The 20,504-nt window shown below is 40.7% G+C and overlaps 1 protein-coding gene across 4 annotated transcripts in view; it reads left to right on the top strand.

The window, feature by feature from the left end:
• The first annotated feature begins 14,432 nt into the window (after nucleotides 1-14,432).
• TET2 (tet methylcytosine dioxygenase 2) overlaps nucleotides 14,433-20,504 on the top strand; it is a 133,734-nt gene continuing 127,662 nt past the window's right edge. Inside the window, exon 1 of one of the 4 annotated variants that reach the window (XM_043871472.1) lies at nucleotides 14,433-14,634. The gene's annotated coding sequence lies outside the window, so the exon portion shown is untranslated. The remainder of the gene's footprint in view (nucleotides 14,635-20,504) is intronic. The other 3 variants (XR_006334720.1, XM_043871471.1, XM_043871470.1) reach the window with 3 other exon arrangements.

Genomic DNA, 20,504 nt, shown 5'->3' with positions numbered 1-20,504 from the left:
GAAAATAGCAATCTACCATGCAGGATTCTCATAGGAATATAAAAATAACATGTACTTTGTACTTAGTACTTAGTAGGCAATCAGTATTTGGTATATATTCTTATGATATTTCATGGATCACAGAGTTGTCAATATAGTAAGAAGCATGGATTAGAAACCATGGCCATCACTACACATCACCCTGATGGAGATTCTTTTGCCACCATATGATCCCTTTACTATTTATTTATTACCTGTGTGTGTGTGTGAGTCTTCAGTCATGTCCAACTCTTTGTGACTGCATGGGCTGTAGCCTACCAGGCTCCTCTGTCCATGGAGTGTTTTATAATACACCCTTGTGTTTTGAAGGAAGCTCTGATTTCTAGAAATTCTTATTATATTATAGACACCACCTCAGCCTTGTCCAAGCACCAGCCTTTAATCCATAATACATTTCACAGACCCCATTCCTCCTTCTCTCCAAAGCAATGATGAAACTTTATGAAGAAAACCTACAGAGCCCTCTAAGGAGGAGGTAGAGGAAACACAAAGTGAAATGAAATGTTTTAGCCCATCAGCAACTATGGACTATACATCACTTGAACCACAAAAAATGGAAAGACATCTTTAAACCAGTCCCCACCCATCTCACCCCCTTTAAAAGGCCAATCCTCTTCCTCCATTTATCAGCAGAATACTCTCTTAACAGACCCCACCTTTCAGGGACCTTGCTCAATAAGTCTTTTTCACTTTCTGTATCTTTAACCACCCACCTCCACCTGCTCTCTCCCATCAGTAAACATGCTTGAGTCTCTTCCATCTTAAAACATTCTTTCCTCAACCCCACGTCTCCCCTGGAGTTCCTTTGCTATCTGCTTCCTCCTCTCTGCAGCCAACCTTCTTTAAACATCAGCTCTCCCTATCTCCACATCCTCGCTTCCTGTTTATCCTTCAACCTCAGGCAATCTGGCTTCTGTCACAGGACTCTTCTCCTGAAACTCACTTTGCCAAGGATTGCAATGAATGTCCCACTGTTATATCCAAGGGACTTCTCATTACTTGTCTCGGGTGACAGCTGCTAACCGGGCCAGACCTCCTTCATGAGGCTTGTTCTTAACCTGGCTCCCACGACAGCACACACCTCTGGCTTCCTTCTTTGGGGGTTCCTCTTCTTTCTCTCAAACCTCACAGGGGGTGTCCCTCTGGTTTGGTGCTAGAGCCCCGCTTTTCTTCTCACTCAGAGTGAAGGGTCTCTTCTTCAACTGCCAACTTTGTGCAGATGGTTCCCAAAGTTCTAACTCCAGTCTGAATCTAGGCTTGAGGCTCAGTTACCCAACTGCTTACTGCACCTCTCCACATGGATGTCCCTCGGGTGACACAAACTTGATTTCTTGATCACTGGTTTCTTTTTTCTCTCAACCCCCCCACCCCCCACTTCCAGGTCCTCTTTTATTTCTGTCTCCAGTGAATTTCACCACCAACTACCCTTGGCTGCTCAGAAACCTGGGTGACATTCTGGAGCCCTGCCTCAGCTTCATCTTGCTTCCAAGCAGTTTACTTGGCTCTCTTCTGCTTCTGTGATACCCACGGAGCTGCCCATTTCTCTCCTGCTTATTGCCCAATCTCTAATTCAAGACCACTCTAACTTTTCCTAAGTCACTACCCCAGTATCCCCATGGGTGCCCTAGCCCCTGCTATTGTGTTCTCTCAACTCACTCTCCCCAGTGCTGCTGGAGATGTACTTCCAACATCCACAGCTGATCATATTCCTCCCTCTTAAAACTAACCATTGATTTCCTATTGCACTTAAGGCCACAACCCAAACCCCTTATCATGACTATCACTAACTCAAAAACTGGACATCGCACACTGCCACAGCCTAAGCGGTCACCCTCTTCCTCTTCACTTCCTACGCAAGTCATTTGGAATGTGCTTTTTCTCTCAAATGCATCATGTTCTCTCCTGTCCCTGTTCTTCATATATTCTTTGATTTCCAACAGGTACTCTTCTCTGACTTTCTACTTGGCTTGAATAATTCCTATTAATCTTTAAGCTCTCATATCTCAGTATCATGTTACTTTCATGGAAAGTTTGCTCTGAGCTTGCAAGTGTGAGGTAAGCACCCTTCTGACAGTACTCTAGCACACAACATGGAGTGTTTTATCATTGCCTATATGCATGTCAAAAGCAAAGATCATGGCATCTGGTCCCATCACTTTATGGCAAATAGATAGGGAAACAATGGAAACAGTGACAGACTTTATTTTCTTGGGCTCCAAAATCACTGCAGATGGTGACTGCGGCCCTGAAATTAAAAGACACTTGTTCCTTGGAAGAATAGCTATGGCAAACCTAGACAATGTATTAAAAAGCAGAGACATTACTTTGCCAACTAAGGTCCACATAGACAAAGCTATTGTTTTTCCAGTAGTCATGTACAGATGTGAGAACTGGACAATAAGAAAGACTGAGCGCTGAAGAATTGATGCCTATGAACTGTGGTGCTGGAGAAGACTCTTAAGAGTCCCTTGGACAGCAAAGAGATCAAACCAGTCAATCCTAAAAGAAATCAACCCTGAATATTCATATGAAGGACTGATAATGAAGCTGAAATTTCAATACTCTGGCCACCTGATGCAAAGAGCTGACTCATTGAAAGAGACCCTGATGCTGGGAAAGATTGAATGCAGGAGAAGAAGGGGACAACAGAGGACCAGATGGTTGGATGGCATCACCAACTCAACAGACATGAGTTTGAGCAGATTCTGGGAGATGGTGAAGGACAGGGAAACCTGGCATGCAATAGCCCATGGGATTACAAAGAGTCAGACATGACTGATCAACTGAACAACAATTTACATGTCTGTTTTCCCACTTGACAATAAGCTCGTGGCAGTTAGGCGACACATCTTGTCCACTGTTATATCACTGAATGAGAAAATAAATATGTTGAGGGGAGAATAATGCAGTGAACCATCACCACGTAAGTTCAGTTTTAATGATAGAACTAGGCTGAGAGAGCAGAGCCTGGGAAATGCTACCACTAGGGTGAAACAAGGATGACCAGATATGTCATTATGATCACATCTTAATGGATGTTTTTGCAATGGTATTTCTGTTCCTTTCTGGTCCTTCTGTGATCTGAGGGTTTCCTGGGCAGACCTTCACAATGGTGCCATTTGACTCTGCTTATGGTCATGTGCTGATCAAGCTGCCTCTTGAGAAGGTGGAATGGAAACACAAATGAGACATCAGTATTTCAAGCACCACCGTAGCCTGTGACAGTTTAGAAACTTCAGACTAACCATTTGGCAATGGAAAACGAGACCAGTGAGACTTCACTTCTAAAGCTTTAAAAAAAAAAAAAAATTCTGAGAAAGCGTCTTGCCTAGGTTAGTTTTCAATCACTTCAAATCGTTTGGTAAGCTACTCCCAAACCTTTGCAGTCACAGCACAACCCTTTCGTGAACAAAGCAGTTCAAAAGGTGGGGCCTACAATTTAGTGCTAAGGTCAATAAAGCTATGCTTTTGAATTGTATGCATAATCCCCAGATCTCTACCCTCCATGTCAGGCATGAAGTCTAAAAAGGCCAAAAATAGAAATGTATGCCAGCAAGTAAAATAATTATTGTCACCAAGAATTAACAACTCTACAGTCAATTTATTAAACACCAGTGCTTTTCCTTCCCCCTCAAGATGTATGGCATCTAACGAAGTGCTCTTGCTTGGTAAGCAGCCGTCTTGGAGGGCACTCTCATTTGCTAGAGTTGTATGAAACTTGCCTTTTCATGAAATAGTTTAAAGCAAAATGTTTTACTCATTCCAAATTGTGTGTATGAAGTTTCATTTTGAGTTTTAGTTTCATTAGAAAATCTGTGAGTTTGTAACTGACTTAAACTAAATCTAATAAACCCCACCCTCTCCAGCCCTATTCAATAAAAAGGGAATTATTTTGATTAATTTCAGATTTTTTTTTAAATTGCTTTTTATGTAAATTTAAGTTATGTCTTCTTATCTAGTGACTTTGCTCCATTAAACACAAACTCACACCCACCCACACACCTATAACCAAAATATTTCTCTATGCTCTGAGAGGGAAAGATAGCAAGGAAGAACTCCAGTGTTTTTATCTTTCATACCTTTGAGTAAACTGTTATTCTTTCACTTAATAAATAGGTAACAGATTCACTTTACCCTCACATTTGAGTGAACAGAATGCCTACCACACTGACTGGGCTACATTAAAATATAAGCAAATAAATACATGGAAACACTGAAACACACTAAATGTTTCCATTACTGTAGCTTTCTGCTCTGCCTGTGTGACCATGGGCAAGGAATACAAATGTAGAATCAGCCTAGGATACAATCTCACAAGTTGGCCAGAACATTTTTTTCTGCTCCCAAGAAGGAATTAAAGTTGGTTTATATGTTTCCCTTTGGTTGTGCAAAAGTATTGAGGAACACTTAAGTCTGAGAAGGCATCACCTGCTGTGTGACCCTGGGCAAGCTACTTAATCTTTCTGACATGTCCCCTCATACACTGAACACATGTTCCCTAGTGTTAAAAAATAAGATAAAATGGGATTCATAAATGTCTCATCTATTTTAAAGATTATTGTAAATACTAAATGAGATAATACATATTAAATGATTGGGGTAGGTTTAAACTACAGACCTAAACCATGCTATTTACTCATATCAGGCTGAGTTTAACACTTCCATTAACTGTTCTTATTAGTTTCTCTTTTTAAATTTTTTTAATATCTATTTTGTGAGTTGATAACAGTGGGCCTTTACCTTTAACAGTGGGCCTTACCCACCAAATTTATGATTTTACCCTTTTTTTTTTAATTTGAAATTTAGAGAGACTCTTCTGATTCTTGACAGTAGTTTTTAATGTTCTAAGATTTAAGGAGAATCAGGAATGTCTCTTTTATTAAACTACTTCAGTATTATCACTAGGATTACACCCACCTGACTTCTTCCAGCCCCATGCTAAGCATACCATTCTCCAATAGTTCTCTCTTCCTTCTCTTTCTCTCGCCAGTCTAACTAGGGTCAGTGGTCATAAGATTTCAGAGAAATAAATGTTAGGGACCACCAAACAACTGCTTCTTTAGCATTGTTTTTTATTTTTTACTTTTTTAAAGATTGATTTATTCTAACTGAAGGATAATTACAATACTGGGGTGGGTTTTGCCATACATCAATATGAATTGGCCATAGGGATACATGTGTCCCCTCCATTCTGAATTCCCCTCCCACCTTCCTCCCTCCCAGTCCCTCTAGGTTGTCACAGAGCACTAGCTTTGGGTGCCCTGCTTCATGCATTGACCTCAAACTGGTTATCTATTTTACATATGGTAATGTTTATGTTTCAATGCTCTTCTCCCAAGTCATCCGACCCTCTCCTTCTCCCACTGAGTCCAAAATAGCATCTGTTTTTGATGTTCTGATTTAATGTGTGTGTGTATTTCTTTTCACCTTCCACTCTAACTGCTCTTTCAAGAACACCTATTTTGTGGTCAGTGCTTAAATATAATTTATTCTCTTGGGGATTAAAGTCATTGTGAAATGCAGAACAATTGCTTGGCAATCAACCCACGTTCAACTTAGAGGCATGCCTAATTACTGACAGATCAAGGAGACTTTCTGCCAAATAGTAATAGTATTCTATTCTAAGATATAAAATAAGAAAACAAGTTAAACAGAGGTTGGTGCTTTAGATCTTTGCAGGAAACTACTTGGCCTTCCCACAGGCTCTGAGTTGGCATGAGACAGATCTCATTACACTTTCTCACACATCTCTTGAAAATATGAAAACACACTTAAAATATTTGAAGAAAATTCGATGTCAAGTAGTGATACTTTTAATTTTTCTTTCTTTTCCATACAGAGTATCATAAGAAAGAAAAGAATCTAACTCATGGGGGCCTAAAATTAGTTTAATCTGTAAAGCTCTTCCTTTCAGGAAGAGCTCTAATAGTTAGCATGGTGCTTTGTAATATATTCATAAACTACTGCCTGACTATTATTTTGGAGAAAGAAAGAAATCAGAATCAATTTGTCTAATCGCCTGGATTAAAGATTGGTTTACATTTTTTTTAAGAAAACTGTAATAAAACTAAACCAATAGATTTTTCTTATTAGAACAAAAATCCCAAATAGTCTTTGCCAGTTGAATTCAGGCAACCTTCAACACTCTTTCCTTCCCTCTGCACAAAGCTACCAGTCCTATCGTTTGCATTTTCCCCTGCTTCTTCCTTTTCACAACTGATAGTTGGGATCATGCTTTGACAGCTAATTACTTATCTTTTTCTCAAAGGAGAGTCTTTATTTTTAACCTGTTATAAGAGAACTTAGAAGGATTTGCTGCTCCTGCTGCTGCTAAGTCACTTCAGTCGAGTCCGACTCTGTATGACCCCATAGATGGCAGCCCACCAGGCTCCTCTGTCCCTGGGATTCTCCAGGCAAGAACACTGGAGTGAGTTGTCATTTCCTTCTCCAATGCATGCACGCATGCTAAGTCACCTCAGTCATGTCCGACTCTCTGCGACCTCATGGACAGCAACCCACCAGGCTCCTCCATCCACGGGATTCTCTAGGCAGGAATACTGGAGTGGGTTGCCATTTCCCTCTCCTCTTAGAAGGATTTAACCAACCTGAAATATAGAAAGGGAATCACAGGCAGATTTGCTGGATTTTCGCAAACATATGAGGCCTTCACCAGAATGCAGAAAGATACACACTGTTTGCTATTTGTCATGGAATGCTCCATGAATAACAACAGTATGTGCCTATTAACTATTAATATTGTGTGTAAGCATTAATCATTTTCATATTTTTACACACTAGGCTATACCAGTGATTTTAAAGCAAAGCTGTACATCTGATTTCTGTAAATTTTTTGAAAAATATTGTTATTCCAGCCCCATCCCACATGTTAATCAGAATCTTCCAAGATGCTGCTGGGGGAGTATAAATGTGGAACCTAGTTATATGTATTTTTTCAAATGCTCCAGAGGTGATCCTCGTTCATTTTCCCAGTGGAAAGATTTGGTGCCATCCTATTCTGAGTATTTTATCCTCAAACATCCATATGTCCTATGACAATTTCAGTAGGTGGCACTCTTTCCACCTGTCAGCTTCCCTCTTTGGTGGGGATGAACCCTAAGGTATCCCTGGAAATCAGGAGCAGATCAAGGATGCAACTACCTTTTACCAAATCAATATTGAAAACAGATAGCAGAACTTACATTTGTAAACAATTTGTTAGTAAGACAAATTTGGAGTGAGACATACATTAAAAGGGTGGAGGGAGTAAGCAAGGATGTGTGGCTGTATTTATTTATTACATAAATATAATCACTGATCGAAACAGCTCAAACATGCCAATTTCTAATATACAGTTGGGAAACTTAAGAAACAGGGTAGAGAGAAAATGATGCTAAGAAATAAACAAAATCAAGTAAAGGTTAAGAAAGAAGAGTTTTTGTTTCTGCTTCTGTTTTATAAGGAAGAACGGGGAACACCAGTGTTATTGCAAAAAAACAAAACTCCCAACAACAACAAAACAACCCCACCCCCACACACATACACACACACACACACACACACATTAATTGTGTGAAAAGTTTATCATGGCATCAAATATAGATATCTGTATCTGTAAGCCGGGGAGAGAGCACAGTGTAGCTTGCAAGGACATGAGCTTTAGAAACAGACAAATCTAGATTCAGATTTGGACCTTGGTTCAAGCTCTTTAATCCCAACCAAGTTACTTGACTTTTAATTCTCAATAAACTATTCCCTGCCTTATTTGGTTATTCTAAGTATTAAAAGATAGTTCAGTTCAGTTGCTCAGTCTTGTCTGACTCTGCGACCCCATGGACTGCAGCATGCCAGGCTGCCTGTCCATCACCAACTCCCAGAGCTTGCTCAGACTCATGTCCATTGAGTCAGTGATGCCATCCAACCATCTCATCCTCTGTCCTCCCCTTCTCCTCCTGCCTTTAATCTTTCCCAGCATCAAGCTCCAATACTTTGGCCACCTGATGTGAAAAGATAATAAATCTAAAAGAATTATCATAATGCTTGGTGCATAGCCAGTATGAAAGAAACATAATGCTAGGTATATGTAAGTGCAGATGTTGAGTTTTGATTTTGTTTTTTTAAGTAACAGAATATTGGAAAATTACTGTGAGTTTTGAAGGGAAGATTGTGATACTAGTTAGTACTAGTAATGGTACAAAAATTTTGGAGGAAAGTGAGCAGGAAAAGATATGAGGACAATTTGGGTATCTGAAAAATGTCTAACCTTGGATTCACAAAACTTGGGTTTGAGAGGTGATCCTCTATTCGCAGGCAAAGTCACTTAACCTCACTTTTCACTTTTATAAGATGGGAATTAAAGGCCATTTTGAATGTGGCATATGATTTTGAATATTAAACTTTTATTAGCGTATACCTAAAATGGTGACCCACTCCAGTATTCTTGCCCAGAGAATCCCATGGACAGAGGAGCCTGGTAGGCTACAGTCCATGGGGTTGCAGAGTCAGACACGACTGAGCAACTTCACTTTCACTAACCATAAAAAGACTAGTGTACAAAGATGCTTTTTAAATTAACTATTCATTTATTTTATTTTTGGCTGTGCTGGGTCTTCGTTGCTGTGTGGGCGCTCTCTAGTCCTGAGTGGGAGCTACTGTCTAGCGCAATGTGCAGGCTCCTCGTTGCAGTGACTTCCCTTGTTGCAGAATACAAGCGCAGGCTCTAGCCGGGTGGGCTTCAGTAGTTGCATCTCAGGGGCTCTGGAGCTCCACCTCAGTAGTTGTGGGGAGTGGACTGTTGCCCTGTGGCATATGGAATCTCTGGACCGTTGGCAGTCAGAATTCTAGTTGTAGAGAACAGGGGGCTACTCTTTGTTGTGGTGCAGAGGCTTCTCACTGCAGTGGCTTCTCTTGTTGTGGAGCACAGACTCTCGAGCGTGCAGTTGCAGCACGCATGCTCAGTAGTTGTGACAAGTGGGCTTAGCTGTTCCATGGGCATGTGGAATCTTCTTGTACCAGTGATGGAATCGTTTCCTATACTGGTGGGTGGATTCTCCTCCACTGTACCACCAGAGAAGTACCCCCAAATGCTTTTAAAACTATAAAATCTTATATCAATGTAGACTGGTGCTAAAGTAATTACTAATAAACTTCATTACTGAAGTTTATCACTGAAGCGGAAAAATTATTCTCTCAAAGAAAGTAGGACATTAAATGTGTTACCAAATTTGGATGAGAAGAAGAAGAGTAGTTACTGAATTGTGGATTCAGAATTCATGAGAAGGAAAGACATGGATGTTAGGAACACATTGGCAATACTTCTAGAGGCATTTCCATGAGATCTCTAGCAATCCTAATATTCTTTTTATAACATCTTTGGCAGTATTTTAATCAGATTAGATTTCTGAGTTTCATCTGACATCTCATTTTAACCCCCATTAAGTCAGTAGACACATTTGGTTTGAGTGTTAGGATTATATCATTTGTATCTATTTCTTTAAAAATTTCCAAATTATCTTTGGTAAGCATCTAGGGTTGGGCATCTCTGAGCCTTATGTTAAGTATGTATGTACGCATGTATTTTCAGTTTTATTTATTTATTTTTTTACTTTAAAATATTGTATTGGTTTTGCCATACATTGACATGAATCTGCTACAGGAGTACATGTGTTCCCCATCCTGAACCCCCCTCCCTCTTCCCTCCCCATCCCATCCCTCTGGGTCATCCCAGTGCACCAGCCCTGAGCACCCTGTATCATGCATCGAAGCTGGACTGGCGATTCATTTCACATATGATAATATACATGTTTCAATGCCATTCTCCCATATCATCCCGCCCTCGCCCTCTCCCACAGAGTCCAAAAGACAATTTAATTTTTTCATACAAAAGACTGCATGGAAATGTTTTAGTAGCCTTATTCATAATTGTGAAAACCTGAAACCAAGCCAAATCCCTTCCAAATACTGAATAGGTAACAAATTTTGGTAAATACATATAATAAAATACATTTCAACAATAAACTGGGATGAACTATTGTTAAACAGAAAAATATGGATGGATATCAAATGTATTATTCTAAGTGAAAGAAGCCAAAATGATACTATATAATTTCATTCATACAAGTAAAAAGACAAAATTACACAAACAAAATGAGATCAGTGTTTGCCCTAAACTGAAAGTGGAGGAGAGGGTGACTACAAATAAACACAAGAAAAATTTAGGAAATTTTGGAAAGGTGATTTTCCATGAAATATCCAGAAGAGATAAATCCATAGAGACTGGAGGCAGATTGGTGGCTGCAAGTAGCTGGTGGGAAGAGAGATGCAGAACCACTTAATGGGTAAAGGGTTTTACTTTGGAGTGATGGAAATGCTTTGAAATGAGATAGAGGGCGTGGTTATACCATATTGTGAAGGCACTGCATTAATTCCAAATGGTTAATTTTATGTTACAGAAATTGCCACTCAACAAATTATTATTTTTAAAAATATATTAAGGACAAATTTAAAGTGCTCCAGCCTGGTGCACTGGGAAGACCCAGAGGAATCGGGTGGAGAGGGAGATGGGAGGGGGGATCGGGATGGGGAATAAGTGTAAATCTATGGCTGATTCATATAAAAAGAAAAAAAAAAAAAAAAGAAATAAAAAAAAAAAAAAGAAAAAAAAAAAAAAAAATAAAAAAATCCAAATTATAGAAAGAGAAATTAACCATATGAAACAAGGTCAGGGAAAAAAAAAGTAAAAATCACATTAACAAAAGAGAATTATAATATTATGATCCTTGTCTTTAGACAATGATTATTTATATTAGTAACACTGTATATCAATAATTTAAAGTGTTCTGTCTAAATGTTTCATCTCTTGGAGATTTTTTTTTTTTAACTGGCATTCTACTTATGTTAAATAGATACCTTGTATGGTGTGCAGTAATGTCACTAGACAAAAGAAACAAGAAAGTCCCTTCACAGCAGACTGCTGTGCTGTTTGAAGGTCAACTGTCTTTTAAGCATGCAGAGAATCTTTATCATGTCATGCTTCAGAAATATGTTTTTGGAGATGGGAAACAACAGGCCATAATTTAATGTTTTTGTTAAACCACTGTAATTCTTTCAAAGGAGTGTGTACCACAACTCTCTTCTCTCTGTTGAAGAGAAAATCAAGTCCTTAAGAAAATTTCCTAGTCTGCAGGAGAGGAGGAAATTAAGAATCACCTATTATTTTTTGTTAGTACAAGAAATTTGCATTGTAAAGCAAGCTGCTGTTGTCAGCTCTTTAAAGGACAGTAAGACAGGAAGCTGCCTCCACCCTAAGAGGCTTAGAGACCAGCAACTGCGTCAGGCAGCAGGTGCCCAGGCCAATCAAGTCAGTTTTCTAACCCAGAAGAGCATGCCGTGGAACTTGTTCTAGTAGTCTTTTTTCTCTGGTAAGGAAGCAAGGATTTTGCTGTGTGGAAGCAGTGCTGGTCTTTCTAGTTGGAGGGGGGGAAATGGTAAGGAGTTTGCTAACAACTGACTGTTGTTAAAACAACAAATTATCTTTTAAAAACAGATTATCCACACCTATAAGAGGAGGAATCTCAAGAATGCACACAATTAATAAAAGCAGGCTCTGAGCTACTCATACACATGTGCACTAATATTCAGTAAACAGCTGATTATGTGTACTATAGCTTTTCTTTCCCAGAAATAGAGGTTAAGAAAGAGGGTGCTTTTTTTTTTTAATCAACAATACAAAATTTTACTAAAATATTTTATACCTGTAGACTTTTAGAATTTTACTTCCTTTTGCTGTTGAGAAGTCACAATGGCCAAGAGGAGTAAGGAATTTTCTTTCAAATTAACAAAATGTCATCGTGGTTAAGGGCGGGGTGGGGTGCAGAGAAGTTGGCAAGAAAAGGTTCAGGGCCTGTCGCAAAACCAACTGCAAGTCAAGTGTGATTCCAGACAGACAAGAACCACCTGTTCCAACACACAGAGAGGGAGGTGTTTAAAAGATAAATGAGAAGGAGGTGACCCTACAGATCGTCTCCCCAATTATCATATACGTAAGTAAGGGAGCATTCAGGCGGTCATATCAAACGCCTGTTGGTACAATACTTGCCTCATGTTATTCAATGTAAGAAGACATATATTTACTTATATACTTCTAGTCCAACAAGAAAAACTCGTGGAAGTAGAGAGTTTATGACTGGTAACAGTATTAATAATAACTACCTGGGCCCTTAGTGTCATATTTAATTCTCACAACACACTGTTTTAAGATGGGCTTCCCTAGTGACTCAAACAGTAAAGAACCCGCCTGCAATGCAGGAGACCCAGGAAACCTCCCCTGGAGATGGGAAAAGCAACCCACTCCAGTATTCTTGTCTGGAGAGTTCCATGGACAGAAGAGCCTGGCAGGCTACAGTCCATGGGATCACCAAGAGTAGCACACCGCTGCCAGACTACCACTTCATACTTGACAGATGAGGGAACTGATACACAGAGTTAAGTACCATGCTCAAGGTCACACATTTAGTAAGGGGTGGAGTCCAGATGCATCTAGGTCTGTCTGACTCCAAAGCCCATGTTTTCCACAATTCTGCTGTTTTGTGCTGGACACAAAGGTAGGTCACAGTCTTCGGAAAACTTTACTTTTGGCACTTGAAAAACAAATTACAAGGCATCTCTTAAACAGCTTACAGCTCATTAGCAATTACCAAGACTTCAAAGACACGTTGGTGTGCAGTTAAAAAACATGAAAATTCATTTTACGTGAATGCTTAGGGAAACGAACGATCTTGCTTAGACAAGTTCGAAACCAGAAGTCGAAGTCAACTTTGTCTCAAATTGGAATAAACAATGTTTCATTGGAACACACTTTAAACGCTCTTCTTCGTAACAACGTAACATACAGTTCCCTTTTTAAAGCCTTTTCAAAGAGGAAATATTCCGAACTGATAAAATTAGGTAAAGCCTTCACTTCTAAAGAAATTACGGACAAAAACAATGTGAGCTATACAAAATAACTTGTGTTGACTTAAGAATATCCTGATCATAATGTAGCGATCCCCAAAAAAGATGTGCCCCAAAAATCTCTAAAATTTGAATGCCAATCACGTGAGAACTTCTAACAGAGGGCGAATCTCAAAAACTATAACGATTCACGTGGGCTTTGTTCTTTATCTCATCTTCAACATAAATGATGATTCTTTTTAACAAAGCATTAAAAGGAGAAGAAAATGTACTCGGCAACAGAGGAGAAAAACTGTCAACGGATGCGAGTGATTATAGAAGCCCGAACGTCAGGGAAAATCGAGCGTCCGTCATTCGGAGTTTAGTTCTTTACGGGTCGATTTCTTCATTACTTAATTATAAGGCTGGACATTTTTGCAAAATAGAGGCTCTTACTCGAGTAAACTTAACCATTTGAAATTGCAGGTTTATTCCTTACGACCGAATTGAGGGAGAAGTAAGGAGTCACTGTTGAGAAAGTCCTCTCGGATCTGCGTGAATCCTTCTTCTCAGCCCACGTGGCCAAAGTAAACAGAAGGTGGACTGGGGCGGTGAGAAGCGGGCCTCGGTCAATTTCCTAATTTGTCGCGTCTTTGAGACTACAGGCCCCTAAAGCACTAAGGGCATGCCCTCTGAGAAATTGGGGAGTGCTTCTGCAGAGCGAGATTAAGACGACCGTGTGGAGAGGATGCTAAAGCGGGCGCGAGGCGAGGCGATGGACCTACCGGGGGGTGGGGTGCGGGCCTGCGCGGGCGAAGGTGGGTGCGCTCCGGGGCGTGCGCGGGGATACCTGCCAGGAGGTGGGAGTCCGGGCGGATGCGCGGGGACTGGGGACTGGGGAGGTGCGCACCTACTCTAAGGTGGCCGTGGGTGCGATTCCAAAAAAAGTTTCAAAGGTTCAGCTAGGGTCTCGCATCCTCCTGCCAGGGACCCACACTACCTCCGCCGTCGCGCCAGTCCCACGCCTCCACCCGGGTGGAGACCCATCCAAGGGTCCCGGGGTCCGGACCTTCCCCCGCGCTCCTCCCGGCGCACCGCTCCCCTCCCTGGCTCCGCAGTCCCAGCCTCGAGCGCGCGCCCCTTCGTTCGGCCCCAGGTGCCTCCGGCTTTTGTGCCGGGAGCCCCGGGGCGAGGAGCCAATTCCCGGGGAGTCCGGGCCGAGAGCCCCGGGGCGGCGGTGGAGGCCCGGGCGGAGAAGGCGGTGTCCGGGGCGGAGGGGAAGGAGGAGGCGGCCAGGAGGAGGAGGAGGAGGAGGAGGAAGCGGGGCGGAGGAGGCGGAGAAGCCGGAGGAGGAGGAGGCGGGGAGCGGCGGCGGCGGCAGCGGCTAGAGCTCGGGCGGCCCCGCCGCCTCCTCCTAGCGAGCGCCGCGCGCCCAGGCCCGGCTCGCATGCGAGTCACGTCCGCCCCCTTGCCGCGGCCGCCCCGAGACGCCAGCCCCGCCGAGTGATGAGAACAGACGTCAAACTGCCTTATGAATATTGATGCGGAGGCTAGGCTGCTTTCGTAGAGAAGCAGAAGGAAGCAAGATGGCTGCCCTTTAGGATTTGTTAGAAAGGAGACCCGACTGCAAACTGCTGGATTGCTGCAAGGCTGAGAGACAAGAACGAGGTCAGAGCGCTTCTCTTATGCCGCGAAACTCTCCCTTTCCTCTCCCCTCCGCTTTCTCTCGGGCTCACAGGGACTGGGGAGCAAAGTCTGCAGTGTCACCCACAAATACCAAGAGGGAAGAAGGGAAGCTTCACAAATTACTGGAGCCTCTTCAACATGGCTGACAAATATAGTTTTAATTCCCCCCCACCCCCCTTTTAAACCTGTAGTTGTGTGTGCTCTCCCTCCTGTTCATGAATGTTCGTGCCCTCCTCACGCAGAAAAACTTACCTTTGTGAGTCCGGCCGGCCGCTTTCCCGGCCTTTTATGCTCCGGAAAGTGATTTTTGTCCCTGCTTTCCTTGCTAAACTAGTTCAGCTGTCGGGGGGCACGACTTTCCCCTTGACTCTTCCCCCACCCGCTCCCTCGGGGGAAGGCAGACGAGCCCCGGGGGTATCCTCACCCACCCCCGGGGAGCACTCGGACCGGGCGCTTTTCGACCCTTTTCTCCGCTGGGGGTCTGGATCTGAGTGTGCGTTTGCGTCCGCCCCCTTCTGCCGGCCCCGCGTCCCGTTTTCGGGGGGCCGCGCTCGGCGAGTGTCACGGCGAGTGGAACAGGAGTCCACTCGGTCGGGGGTTGTTGTGGTTTTGTTTTGGTTTTTTTTTTTTTTTTCCTTTTCCCCCTCCTGAAGTCCGCGGGTTTTGTTAGCGCTGCGGAGCCGAGAGAGGAAAGAAGAGTTTCTCGGCTTCCCCAGCCAAGACCCGAACCCCACTTTTCTCAAGGTCCATCAGCTCTGCGATGGGCTGTACCTTCCAGCGTGGGGGAACGTGTGTGAGAGCATTTGTGGGCAAATCTGCGTCCTGGCTTTGTGCTTCTCCCAAATCCGCTTCGTCGGGTTCACCGGTAAGTGACAGGCAGACACAAAGGCAGGCGCAGGCCGGGGGAGGGGGCAGGCGGCGGGCGCGGGCACGGGGGGAGAGCGGAGAGGGGAGACTGCAAGGTCAGGGGCGCAGAAAGAAATGAAACCCAATCCCAGGAAAGAAACGGAGACGCAGAGAGCAGATTTCTTACAGTCGCATCCAAATTTCTTTCTTCGCAGTTCTCTGGTCTTTTTATCTTTCTGCCTTTCTCTGTGTCTCCCTTTTCTCCTCCCGTTTCTTCCCGTTCTTCTTCTTTTTCTCCTTCTTCCTTCACTCCTTCTTCCTTCACTCATACATGACTCTTGATCAATCTTTTTCATGGAGGCTGCTTTTCTAGTGATACTAAGCTAAGTTTCTATGGAGAGTTTTCTATCTGTGGCAAAATAAAGTGTGGGCTGGATAGACTGCTGGGAAGGTCGAATGTGAAATTTACGTGAAATTTACAGGCTATTGCCCTCATGACATACTTTTAATTGTATTGAGTGAGTTTTTTACCTCCTCCTTGTACTGTTTAGGAATTGAACAGGGGTCATTTTCCAGTCGTTTAAAATTTAGTAAAATATTTTTATATTTGCCTGTCTAGGGAGTAGAATACAGCCACAGTTTAAAATCTCGAATCATACATCATGCTTTTCTTTCTCCAATCAGGGATAGATAATGGCAAATCCAAATCCAAAAATATTCATCAATAAATAATCCAACATAAGAGTAAGATTCTATCTTAGGGACAGTTGGAAATGTATATAGGAAAGATACTGGCTATGGTTTGGTTTGATTTAAGACTGTGGGTATTGTTGCCTGGCTAATGAAATCATTATATTTGCATTTTAATAGAAAGTCGAAATACTGGAGGGGAGTTATATTCTTTTCCTTGTTTGCTTGTGTGTTTCATAATAGGTTTGAAGTAGAATATACATTTCAACATAATAAATACTGATATTTCAATGCTCTTAAACAGAGAAGTGTTAGTGAAAGATTGGGAAGTCAAACAAGTTTAAAAGTCATGTGTACGATTAAAAGATGGATGGGGGAAAAACGCAATAATGGACATTGCTCCATAAATCGCATCTCCAAAACTACTTGTCCTTAGTAGTTCACTTTGTAACTCTACATCTTGATCTCTGGAAAGCAGTTAAGTTTAATCGTAGAGGCATGATTACAAGGGAGACATGTTACTCATCTTTGTGGAATAGAAACAGCTCATTTGGTTGTTCTTATTTGTACTCAGATAATAAAGAAAACACTAAAAGAGTTTAGCAGAAATGCTTACTATCTGTTGAGAAAACTGTGGTTAATTATCCCAGCAATTCAGAATTTAAAATATATAATTCCTTTTGCCAAGAGTAGTATCTAACTACTTTGGGGGGACTTTTCCAATGTTGTATATACTGTCTTCAGGCTATTCAACTAGTAATAGATATAATATTTGCTGCTCATGTTGATAAATAAGAATATCTAGATTGGTTAATCATTTTGAATGTGACCATGAAGGCCTGTTCTTTCCCAGCATCCAATTTAGACTCTTTTCTGAAAGTAACTGCTAATGAATATTGTATGAGGGACTTCAATGATTATAGGAAGGACCTGTGCATATTATTCATCAATCCAAATAAAAGTGCTTTCTCTGTTATTAGAAAAATTACTTGAATTACTATGGAATAGTTTACAATGAAAGATATAATCTCAGCTCTTTGTTTACCATATTTGTGAAAGTCAGTGCTACTTGGATTCACCAAAAATTTCACAGCTTGGCCTGTTTTGGGTAATCGAATTTTATTGGAGTCATAGTGGAGAATAACAAGATAGATAATTTTTCTTAAACTACAGTAGTTTTGCTTATGTTTAAAAATTAAGCTAGTGGTTAATGAGAAATTAACTTGGAATAAGGGAAGTCTCTTGTCTTGTTTAAATTCACACATTTACCAAACTTCTTAAGGCTCCAATTAGGTCTGGTCTCCTGCTGGTCCATGCTAGGAGCCAACAGGATTGATGGAATTTTGATTCAGTGGCACATGGACCTAGACATTGGCAAGTCTGTGTCACTCCCAGCAAGTGAAATGCAGCTGCCCAGGAGTTGTTATGACAGACTTCCAGAGTTCTGTTTGGGCACTAGACTTATATTAGATAACAAAGACTGGAGTTAATGTTTTGGTTTCACTTGTTGGAGTTAGAATTTCTCTATCAATTAGAATTTCTCTATCAATTTCTCCAGTGCTCCACCCATACACAGTGCTGTAAGCCAGATGTCACTGTTGAAATGTATTTCCTTATTTGCTGACTCATTAAGAAGTTCTTATGATTCACAGAAACACCTGACCTTCTTATTTTTCATCCTGCCCCAAATCCAAGTTAGTATGTTCTTATGAATTCTCAAATTACCATAAAATGTTCTCAAAAGCTATAGATGTTTGACAGCTTTTAGAATGTCTAATATTTAGAAAGTGTTCAATCTGCTTTTCTCTGCCCTAATTCCTTCTACTACAAGAGTTCAATTGTTGTCTTTGTTGTTGATGTTGTCGCTAGTTAGAATTTATTAGTCTTACCTAGCCATCTTCACCAGGAAGAGACTTCTTTTGTAAACAACCATGCAGTCTGTTCTACTCTAATCTGAGTCATGGAGACAGGTTAAAACTTTGAATCAGCTAGCTGTCAGTGATGGTTCATGAAAGTAACATTTTCTCAACTATTAGGCCATCACTGCACAGTAGTTCTTAAGAGTAGTAAAGGCACCAGTAGCAAGAAAATATCTCTTAATACAATTGGAGTCCTAACTGTGGGAGAGTAAGGTTGCCAAGTAGAGCTGGTGGTTATCTTGGAAACTGTGTTGAAGAACACAACCACAAATGATTTTGCCAAATATACAGTATTTACTTGGTCTAGATCTCCAATTTCTACTTTGATTCACTGCCAAAACTCAGTGAATACTGTGGCATTAAGAAGGTTACATAGTGCATCTGTTGGTTTGGTATGTTGTAGGAGAGAAGAGTTTCAGAAAGGAAGAGGGTAAAGCAATACACCTGAATCATGTGTGACTACCAGCCAAAAAGAATTGTGTGTATTTGCTTATTTCCAGCATTGTTCTTATCCTAAATTGTGCACTGCAGAAAAATCCTAAGATAGACATACAATACTTTCTCAGTAAAATAGATTTTTGGTTGCCCATTCCAAAATAGTAAATTCTATCAGCTTTCATTTATACCTTTTCCATTTGTCATGAAATGCAGTTAAATGTGCCAGGTTTCAAGAAGTATAAATAGATGGTAGGTGGATTTTCAATATTTTGTGTAAAAATAAGTTCAGTGATAATGTCAACCTACCTGCAGTATTAAGAATTTGGAAATCAATATTTTATACTTACTAAGGGTTGTTCCTCAAACTGACTTGAATTCAAGCTTTGGATCATCTGAGAATTAAGTAAAAAGATGAGTGAATTGGTATGAAGTGTTTTGGAGGACAACTTAGGACATAAAATGGAGTGATTGCTTCACTAAAAATACCATAAATGTTTCTTTCAAGTTAGATTTATGTCTGTTGAAAGATTTATGTTCTGAGAATAGCATTGAAACATGTATATTATCATATGTGAACTAGATCTCCAGTCCAGGTTCAATGCATGAGTCAGGGTGCTTGGGACTGGTGCACTGGGATGACCCTGAGGGATGGGATGGGGAGGGAGGTGGGAGGGGGGTTCAGGATGGGGAATGCATTTATACCCATGGCTGATTCATGTCAATGTATGGCAAAAACCACTACAATATTGTAAAGTAATTAGCCTCCAATTAAAATAAATAAATTCTAAAAAAAAGACTTATGTTCTATGTCTTTTTATTCCCTAATAGAATCTATTGGTATACTACTAAGTCAAGGTTTAATTGGTTGGGGGTCAGAGGTGGTGGGGTGAAGGTGTTCAGAGGGTACTAACTTCCAGTTGTAAAATGAATAAGTGCTGGGTTGAAAGCATAGTGTGGTGACTATAGCCAGCAATACCCTTTTGTATATTTGAAAGTTGCTCATAACTATGTGAGGTCATGGATATATTAACTAATCTTATTGTGGTAATCATTTCCCAATATATACCTATTACAGATTGTTACATTGTATACTTTAAGTGTATACAATGTTATTATATGTCAGTTACTCTAAATAAAAGCTGAGGGGGAAAGATATAATGAATAATGTAGAAGTAGCTAAAAAGTATAATTTAATTAGAAAATGTGTAGTCTATTCTCAATAAGTAAAAGGTCTTTGGTGATACTGATGATGAAAGTAATGATGCTGCTTTTTCCTTAAATGTAACTTCTACAGGTTATGGTAGTTGTTCCATAAAAGCCATCCATCATAAGCATACAGTTGAATGATGTTTAGTAAATTTATATTTTTAAATTGAAATTTTTATTGAGCTAGTTGTAGATTCACATGCAGTTGTTTGAACTAATAATTGGACATGGACATTCTGTCCAGTATTCCCCAGTGGTAACATTTTGCAAAACTATAGTATAATATCCCAGTCATGAGACTGACATTGATGTAGTCTACCAACCTTACTCAGATTTGACTTGAATGTTTGTATATGTGTATATTTCATTCTATATACCATTTTATCACATGACCAGATAATTTTAAACATTTCCCCCCCCTGAAAACAGAAGTTTAACACAGTTTTACTTCATCAGTCGTGTGCTTGTGCTACCATGGCTTATCAAAAATGTGTATCAGAATATAGGCTTTTGTTTACTCAAATGTTTTTTTGCTAAAAATATTTTAAGTTGTTTTAATGTTTTATGACATTTCAAGTTACATCATTTGATTCTCATCACAACTCTAGAGATAGGTGGTGGTGGTGTTATCCCTATCTCTGGAGAGGAAACTAATGCACAATGAGATTAAATAACTTGCCCAAGTTCATACAGCCAGTACATGTCTTAGTTAGGATTTGAATTTAAGCGGTCTGTGTCTGGAGTCAGTATTTT

The sequence above is a fragment of the Cervus elaphus genome, chromosome 17, assembly GCF_910594005.1.
Source record: "Cervus elaphus chromosome 17, mCerEla1.1, whole genome shotgun sequence".
Classification (NCBI taxonomy): Eukaryota; Metazoa; Chordata; class Mammalia; order Artiodactyla; family Cervidae; genus Cervus; species Cervus elaphus.
This window is presented reverse-complemented; position numbering and strand designations above follow the sequence as displayed.